At 44.5% G+C, this 8,808-nt stretch overlaps 1 protein-coding gene across 4 annotated transcripts in view; it reads right to left on the bottom strand.

The window, feature by feature from the left end:
- ELMO1 (engulfment and cell motility 1) overlaps positions 1-7,111 on the bottom strand; it is a 462,043-nt gene extending 454,932 nt beyond the window's left edge. For 3 of the 4 annotated variants that reach the window (XM_025211243.1, XM_006029749.2, XM_025211244.1), the window contains exons 1-2: positions 6,873-7,111; positions 5,486-5,558 (exon numbers count right to left, since the gene is read on the bottom strand). The gene's annotated coding sequence lies outside the window, so the exon portion shown is untranslated. Of the gene's footprint in view, positions 1-5,485; positions 5,559-5,944; positions 6,567-6,872 lie in introns of those variants that run through there. The other variant, XM_014522779.2, reaches the window with a different exon arrangement.
- Positions 7,112-8,808: the final 1,697 nt, after the last annotated feature.

The raw sequence follows: 8,808 nt of genomic DNA, 5'->3' as shown, positions 1-8,808 counted from the left end.
CCACCCCCTCCCCCAGCCACTGCCACTGGCTTCTTTGGCTGCTCACCACCCCCACTCCAAACCCCTCCTGCCGCTGACACTGCTGCCAGCTTCTTCATATCAGGGAGCCCCAAAACTCTAACTTGCAGGGGGCCCCAAAAATTGTGGGCAGGCCCTGACTGCATTGTAATATAAGCCTCATCTCTGACAGAGGTAAATGACATCCTGGTAAAGACACCAGCAGTGCTGACAAGCATGGGGGGGGGGAAAGAGGGAACGCACTTATCCAGAAGAAGCAGTGTGTTACTTTACCCACCTCTGCAGCATCTATATAGATCGGGCATGTCGGTGGGGCTTTTTGGAGCTTTTATCTAAAGCGCATTCAATTGGTTATTAGATAAAAGCACCAGAAAAGCCCCACTAGAGTGCCTGATCTATACAGACATTGGGAAAGCCGGCTGCAACTAATGTGCTGCTTCTTCTGGACATGTGCTGAGCTCAGTGCTGGAGCACGCCGAGTTTAAAGTAAAGCTCTGTTTTGGGGGGTTTTATCTCCGCATTTGCAAGCTGCCCAGATTTCTTTTTAGATTATAGGTTTCACTGTTGTGGCCATATGTGAAGCTTTTTGGTCAATGAATAATGGACCACATTTTTGCCAGTTGAGATAGTGATTATTATGCCTACTTTATGATTCTTCTCTCCAAAGAAGATGTATCCATCTCACTCCGGTAATAATTTAGTCCTTTCTTGCTTACTTGAAAAAGAAAGAGAATTGAATGCCTCAGAACAGCAGTGAAGATCCTAAAATCCTCACATGTGTGCCAGTCACACAAACTTCCTTTTACCCAAACCAAGGTCTATTAAAAAACTCAAAAGGGCAACACAGACTGGCACAGTAATCCAGAATAAGAAGTTCCAGGGGATAGAGAAATAAGTATGGCAATGAATGGAGAGAACCAAAAAAGAAAGTGACAAACACCAATCCACTTGCAGATCTAAAGGAACAAGGAGGAAAAAGAAAAAAAAAAAAAAAAAAAAGAGGTGTTGTAAGAGGCATTCAGTTAGAGATGCCACTGCATCAAACTTATTTTGCAGGAGTCACCTCTGCCCGATTCATGACTATCATCATTTTGGAATGTCTGTTCAATCCCTTTAGCATTTCTACTAAACCAGGGATCAGCAACCTACAGCCCAAGGGCCAGATCTAGCCTTCAAAGCCATTTGTTCTGGCCTGTGGACATGGAAATTTGGAGGCGCAGTGGCAGGGGGACTTCAGCAGCAGTCACTTACCCTTGCCTCCACAGGGAAAAGACATCCGCTGCAGGCCCTCTCCCTGTGCTGCTGCAAGGAAAAGTGGCAGCAGCAGCTGGGTCCTAAACTACATCCCTCACCTAATCCTAACTGGGTCAATCTGGCCTGTAGCCTTCAAAGGCTACTGACCCCTGTCCTAAAGTACTAACAACTCTGAAGTGGGCATTAATGTTATGCATTGTTAACAGAACAGAGCAGGCTGCCCGCTAGGGTAGTAAGGCAACTGCAAGCAAGAAGATGCCTGTACTCTGTGTCCTTCTAGCAAGTGCTTATAGTAAGCCTAGGGACAAAAGTTACACATAACCTGGTATAAGTTATCAGAAACTAGTTCAAATCTGCAATGCAACAGAAGTTCAGTGCATACAAACTGCTTTCAAAATGGCTGAAATCGGTTTAAAATATCCCTGGATGGATGTAGTATCAGCTTAACTTAGCTGATTTAGGCGAAATTGGTTTATTGAATTTTTGTCCCAGATCCCCACCAGATTCAAGTTAACAAACAGTCCTTCAGCATCCCAGGATGCTTTCCACCTCCCCCCGCAAACACCCCCCCCCACCTGCGCAGGTTGGGCAGGCTAGCCTTGCGCAAAGCTGTCTGCTCCAGCTGAGCAGAAAGGTGTGTGCTAGTACCCCCCCGCCCCTACACCCAGCTTCTGGCCTGAGCCACGGCAGGCACGTGGCTGCATTTCCAGAATCGAAAGTGAATGTCTGTTCATTTGCTTATTGGTTCAATCTACACAGCTTAGACCAGTGTTTCCCAACCAGTGTGCCACAGCACAAAAGTGGGCCGTCAGAATTGGAACAGGTGTGCTGCGGAATTTTGCCATGGCAACAAGCTACAATAGGTATGAGGATGGGGAATGCCTTGACAGGTGGACTGCGGAAAATTTTTAATCAATGTAAATGTGCCTTGGGCTGGAAAAGGTTAGGAAACACTTGCTTAGACCAACCTGCAAAGATTGAATTGATTTAGTCTAGGGCTTTTTGACTGTCTGTACTTAGCCTAAATGGTGCTCCACAGATCATAGTTTGGTAAATCAGTGGCTTAGCAGCTAGCATTATATTGCTAGGAACCACAGAAAACCATAAAATAAATTAAAGTATTTCTGTCAAGTTAAGCAAGATACGAACCAAAAAAAGATGATCATAAATTCTCAGGCCTCAGAGTCTCATTAATTCTGCTCTTCATTTATATTAAAAAAAACAAACAAACAGGGGAATTAAAGGCTATCTATAATTAACTCTTTTGGTTTTGCAAAACTTGTGATAAGAAAGATCACTTGCAACAGAACCTTTGCTATAGATTTAATACAGCAAGCTGAAAATGACAAATTCAGAATCCAAACTGTGAATTTTCTTTCACTTGCCTGTTCAGTGCAAACCTGACACCAGATTAATATACTTTCTCTTTTAACTATGACTATAGTTTTTCTGCCAGCTCCTGTTGACTTCTGCGCTTTGTATATGGAAACAAAAAAAATTTAAAACAAACACAAAAACTGACTTACTCTCTCAAAGTGAGGAAAAATTATCCAAAAACTTAAACGGTTGCTCTGTTCAACCTTTGTCAGTTTAAACAATGTGTATTTGGCATGTTCCCCTTTTGCCACAAATACAAGAACCTTTTTCAGACACACATTCATGGCAGAGAAATCTTTAAAGATACACAACACATAAAAGTCACTTTTACCAGATGATGGCTTGTTGGCTTTCATAAAACAAATTAGTAACCTTCAGTTAATTTCCAGTGTACAGGTGCCTGGACCACAAAGCCTGTAACTATAACTAATATCCTATTAAAACTGGAGAAGCATAAAATAGATACACATCCTTGAATTCCTCTCTCCTCAGCAGGTGTGCTCCCATAAGAAGAGGGCCAAAGTAAACCAGCAGGACAGACTGGAAAAGCCTACATTGCTATTGTAGGTTTTGCAGATGAGCTATATAGTTCAGTCTCCTGGATTCTTAAAACTCCATCACCTTTGACAGGCAATATATGTATAAAAAGATACAGCATGCATACAATCCTGAGAAAAACAAAGAAGGTTCCTAAACTATTACATACTATTTACTTCTAGAGCCCTGAAATCAAGTGATGACAGTGTCGCAGCTGGAGGGAACAATTAGTATTTGTTGAGGACATTAGGCACAAGCAGATCCTTATCCAAAATCAGAGAACTAGAAAAGATGTTAGTACTATGATTGGCAACCTATTTGACAGAGACCCAGCACTATGGGAGGTGCTGCATGTCAGCGTGTAGGTGCATCAGCATAGCTGTGGGGGAAAACTTACTACTTCTAGCTATTAGCTGAATTATCAGCCTCTCACTTTCACGTACATTAAATTCACCTTTAGAAATAAGCCTATCCATGTTATCACATTTAAACATGAAGCCATTGCTGTTTGTGTCTCAGCATGGAAACATGATATCATATCCTAACACTTCTAAATAGACTGGAACATTACAGCAAAGAAAATATGTGAGCTCAAACCTTTAAAAACAAAACAAAAAAACCAAGCAGATTTCTAATGGGCAGGGTAAACAAAGAGCGGAAGGAAGGGTGGAGTGCAACAATACTGCAGTGTGCACAGAAGAGCATGATTGTAAGGAAATGACATGTATGTAGCCTTGTTTTAGCAACAGTTATACCTCTAGGATTAGTTACTTAATCTCTAACAGTTAATACCAAAATAAATTACAAATTGATAATAAGGGGAGGGGAGGGAACCAAAACAAGTCACCTCTATCAATCCCATGAAGACAGTATACATCACTTAATGGTAAGAAAACAGAACCGAGTAGATGACAATGGAAATATTTCTTTTCCTTTGTGTCAATCTACTGCCTGGTCTCTCTGCATAATGAAGTATAAAATTGCACTGCAAAAATGCAGGTACTTTCAGTGATAAAATTAAAAGGGTCTAATATAAGTCAGTCCACCCAGAAACTCATCAAAATCCATTTCAATTTTATGTATATCATGATTTTTTGCATTATAATGCTTCAACAAATAAACTAGTTGTAGAAATCCTTGATTTTTCTTCTTAGAAAAGAAACTCGGACCTCTACACTTGTACCTAAACTGCAACCTACAGAGAAGACAGGTTTGCAATACAGCGCTATAATTCTCAGAAGTATTGAAAGAAAAAAAAGATTAGCCCATTTAAATGCAGTCTCACTGCACAGATAAACTAATCATTAAGTATGCCTCAACACTACTAAAGTCATACCAAACAATCAAAGAGCATACTCACTGCAGCACTCGCCAGCACAACCTGTTTGCTTAATATGTTAATGCAGCAACATGATGTTAATCTTTAGTTTTACCCAACCAACTCTACTGGATTTTAAAACTTGCTGCAAGACAATTTAATCACACCATAAATTGTGCGTTGTCATATGTGCTTCCTTAACGCTATACCACAGGGAAGCTTATGAATTGCCACTACTTCTCTTTCTCCTTTGCACCCGATTATTACTCAGTCAGATTACTGCATTAGTACTACCTCTAGAATTTAATATTTATTTCAATCATAGAACTGGATAGTTGGGGAAAGGTAAAGGATAAAAGAATACTCATGATCCTTAGAAAAATTCAATTTAGGATTAATTTTGCTTTGAGCTTCATGTGGCAGACAATAGCAGGTATTTATCTTCATTGTGAAGAATTCAGCATAGGTGGCTTAACCTGCCACGTATACGATGCAAAGAAAGGAATTGGCATGAATAGCCAATGATCTGTAATATCTAGAATCAGCACGGTTTCACGTTACTGTTGATGACAGGCAGGGGGGCGACAAAATGTGTAATCCAACTCCCTGACACATATCAAGCTGGTCCTATATCAAGTAAGTTGAAAGTAAAGTATTTAATACACTCCATATTTTCTTTATGATAAGCATTTTAATAAGGGACAATTTTTGCAAATCAAGTTCAACTAAAGGGGGGAAAAATCATCTGCTTACGAAAAAGACATTTTGAAGTGTATCTGCAGCATAAACACTGCAGCATGAAACATACCTTACTTACAATGTTGTTTATCCTACAGAAATTACCACCTTGCAAATGTTTGGCATGACTGTTATCACCAGTTCTCTAGCCCAGGTTTTTTGTTCTACCTTCCGAGCCCTGGTAAGTCACGAGGAATGCTTATATAATTGACAGGAAAATGATTTCTTCCCAAGGGTACTCACTGTTGTTTTATCAGGAACTTCTGAAATGTTGTTTATGCCATTCTCAGGGGGCAAACGGACAGTCGCTTTAGTTCTGCAAGGAAAAAGACATTTGAGATGAGATTTTTAATGGAAGCAGCCCTCACAAAGTGTGCCTGTGAGTCTATCAATAGAGAGATAGATACACACACATGTGCATATAGAGCTATACATACACATATAGGCAGGTAGGTAGATCAGTAGATCAATTGACCGACTGAAAGACAGACAGGTATGTAGATAGGTAGGTAGACAGACAGACACGCAGGCAGGTAGGTGTAGTCAGACAGACAGACAGATCAACAGACAGACAGACAGATCGATTGATCAACACAGGCAGGCAGGCAGGCAGGTAGACAGACAGACGGGTAGATTCAGACTCTATTATTCCTGCTTAGATTAAGGGCTCAGGCATCTTGGCTCGGCCTAATTACCACCCACCGTGGAGCACATCCATTTGATGGGAGCAGGCGCCCCCCGCCGCCTTCAGCACGAGGCCCCCTCTACACCTTCCAGGTCTGGTGCAAAGAGCTGGTCGACTTAAGCAAGCGCCTGGAGCCCAGCTCCTCCTGCAACCGACCTCTCCGGCCACAAAAAGCTCCCGCCAGCTCTCGCGGCAGCCCTCCCAAACGTGCGCTAACTTTGCAGCCGGGTGCTCTCCAGCTGGAAGCGGCCCGCGCGGCCGAGGCGGGTGCCAGCACGGGGGCTGCGGAGCAGAAGTTGGCGACAGACGCAGCCCCCCCGCGGGCGGTCCAGGGGAGCTGCCCCGCGTTAAGAAATGCGGCGGGGCAAACCAACCCCCGCGCCGCAGGTTGCTGCTCTCATCCATCCCACCTCTCCGCCCCGCTCATCCTCCCCATTTCAAGCGGAAAAAAAAAAAAAAGGCCGCCTCAACTCTCCACTGCCTGCCCCACACGGGGGAAGGGGGGCGAGCAAAACACAGCTGGCCAGATGTGCCGCGGCGGGGCTCCCCCCACAGCTGCTCCCGCAGGCCGGCGGGGGCGGCAGATGAAGGCAGGAGCGGCAGAGGACGAGCCCGCGGGCTGGTCGCCACAAGCCACCCACACGCGCCAAGGGGAGCGGGGGCAGCCCTCGCTGCTGGGGGCACCTGGAGGCAGGGCAGAGCCGGGCTCCCTCCCCCAGCCCGAGAGCTGTGCTTCCTCTTCCTCACAGCAGCAGCAATTACCTCCCCCCTTGGGTGCTTGCAGCCAGCCACCCCCTCAGCTAAAAGAATCGGGCGGGCTGGGAGCAAGGTGCAGGGACCCCCCCCTCCCCCGCACCAAGCATCCCCCGCTCCCCGAGAGCAGCATCCCCGCGCCCCTTCGGCGCACGCCGTCCCCCGCTCCCTCCCCAGCGGGTCCCCAAGTACCTTCCACGCCGGGCCCAGGCACCTTCACCCCCGCCACGAGCCGCCTTCCCCCGGGGAAAGTTTGTCTCCCTGCCGCACACGCCTCTGCCACCATGGAAGTTGGGCTTTCGCCGCTGCTGTTTTCGTGTTTGGAGAGACTCTATCCCATCCTCAGACTCGAGCGCACACACTCTCTCTCTGCTGCTTGCTGCTCTCACTTCCTCTTCCTTCCTCCTGCTGGCCAGAGACACAATTTACATCTGCAAAAAAAAAAAAAAAAAGCTATACACGTGCACATGCACATACACACGCACCCCGCCTCAGATAATCTTCAAAGTCTCTTTTGAGGAAGGCAAAATATTCACCAAGCACCTGCACACAAGCCCCCCTTTGGGCTTGGACCCACGAGGTGCATGCCACTGCCAGTGGAGGTTTCTTTCCTCTATTTTGCACATCCTTTTTTTTTTTTCTTTAAGGAAAGGAAAGGGGGGGGGGGGGAAACCCAAAATTGACTATACTATAAATAATGTAAAGAGAGAACCTGTCAGTACTTTTGTTCTAACAGTTTTTAACGGCGCTTCTCAGAGTCTCTGTGATGAAACAAAAACCAAATTTGGAATGGATCTATGACCACCCACCAACCTCACAGCTGTCACTGTGTTGCTCACAATTTCCACTCAAAGAAAGGGTAAACAGGATTCAGATCATCCTGCTGTAAAGCACCAGCTTCTACTACATGAGGTAAAGAAGGAATCACCCTGATCTTTCCCTTGGATACCTGTGACCCAAACAGATCAGCAGTGGAGACTCCAGCCAGGGCAGGTCCCTAGGGTCTATGCTCACAACGGCCAGGATTTTGCAAACTGATTTGGGAGACAAGGTTCTTTGGGTCAATCTGATATCTTCTTTAGATCAGCTCAAATAGTTGTAAAAAATCTTCTTAGCAAGCTTTTGGGTTGAAATACCCTTTGTCAGGCTGAGGAAGCATCTGTAGTTCGTGTGTGCTCTTCCTCAATTACTTGAGCTGGTCTAATAAAACATAGCAGATTGACCCAAACAACCTTGTCTGCCTGTGTCCTTAGACCAACATGGCTATAACCTATACCCCACAAACTGATTAGGCATTTTAAATGCACAATTTAAGGAACCTGATGTGGTGCAATTTTCAGCGAGTACTGAGTCCCGGCTCCTCAAAGGTATTATTTAGGTGTCTGACTTCAATCTTTCAAAAACCAGCTTGCTGATAGTTTTGACTGGACTTCTCCAAACTGGTGTGCCCAAAAACTAACCCCATTTGAAAATCTTACCCACAGCTATTTCAATGCAGTTTCACAAACCTTATCCTCAAATATCATGGGTTCTTAGGTACTCAAACTTTGCTCAAGTCCAAGGTAACACTTTGGTGGCTATCCAGTACTCTCAGTAGTACCAGTTAGAAGTGGTGGAGATGTAATGATTCATGTAGTACAATAACATTTATTTTTATAGTATGGGAACTTGAAATACTTACTTGATGATAAGTGCCAAAAATTTCTAGAACAAATACTACTGATCTTCTAAGCACTTAGGCTGATAACTTGCTTTACTCAGGGAGAAGGCAGGGTAGAGATGCACCTTATTGGATAACTGAATTGGAGATGCGTAAGCTTTTGTGGGCAAGAGCTTACTTAGTCAGATGCATCTGCTGTAACTAAAATATTACAGTTTCATCTTTATCACAGAACCCAATTCCACAAGCTCTTTTGCATCTGATGCACCTGGTGAAGTGATCTGCCCGCAAAAGCTTATGCATCTCTGATTCAGTTATCCAATAAGGAGCATCTCTACCCTGCCTTCTGCGTGACTTTAGACAAACAGAGCTGCCTCTCTTTACATTTCTCACATTGCATAAGAGCTTGCAGGATTGGGGCCTGTGATCACAATAAAGCTGTAAAGCATTGCCTAGTGTGTGAGAGTC

Source organism: Alligator sinensis, unplaced genomic scaffold (genome assembly GCF_000455745.1).
Source record: "Alligator sinensis unplaced genomic scaffold, ASM45574v1 scaffold254_2, whole genome shotgun sequence".
Classification (NCBI taxonomy): Eukaryota; Metazoa; Chordata; order Crocodylia; family Alligatoridae; genus Alligator; species Alligator sinensis.
The sequence above is the reverse complement of the archived record's forward strand: the minus strand, read 5'-3'. Positions and strand labels throughout refer to the sequence as shown.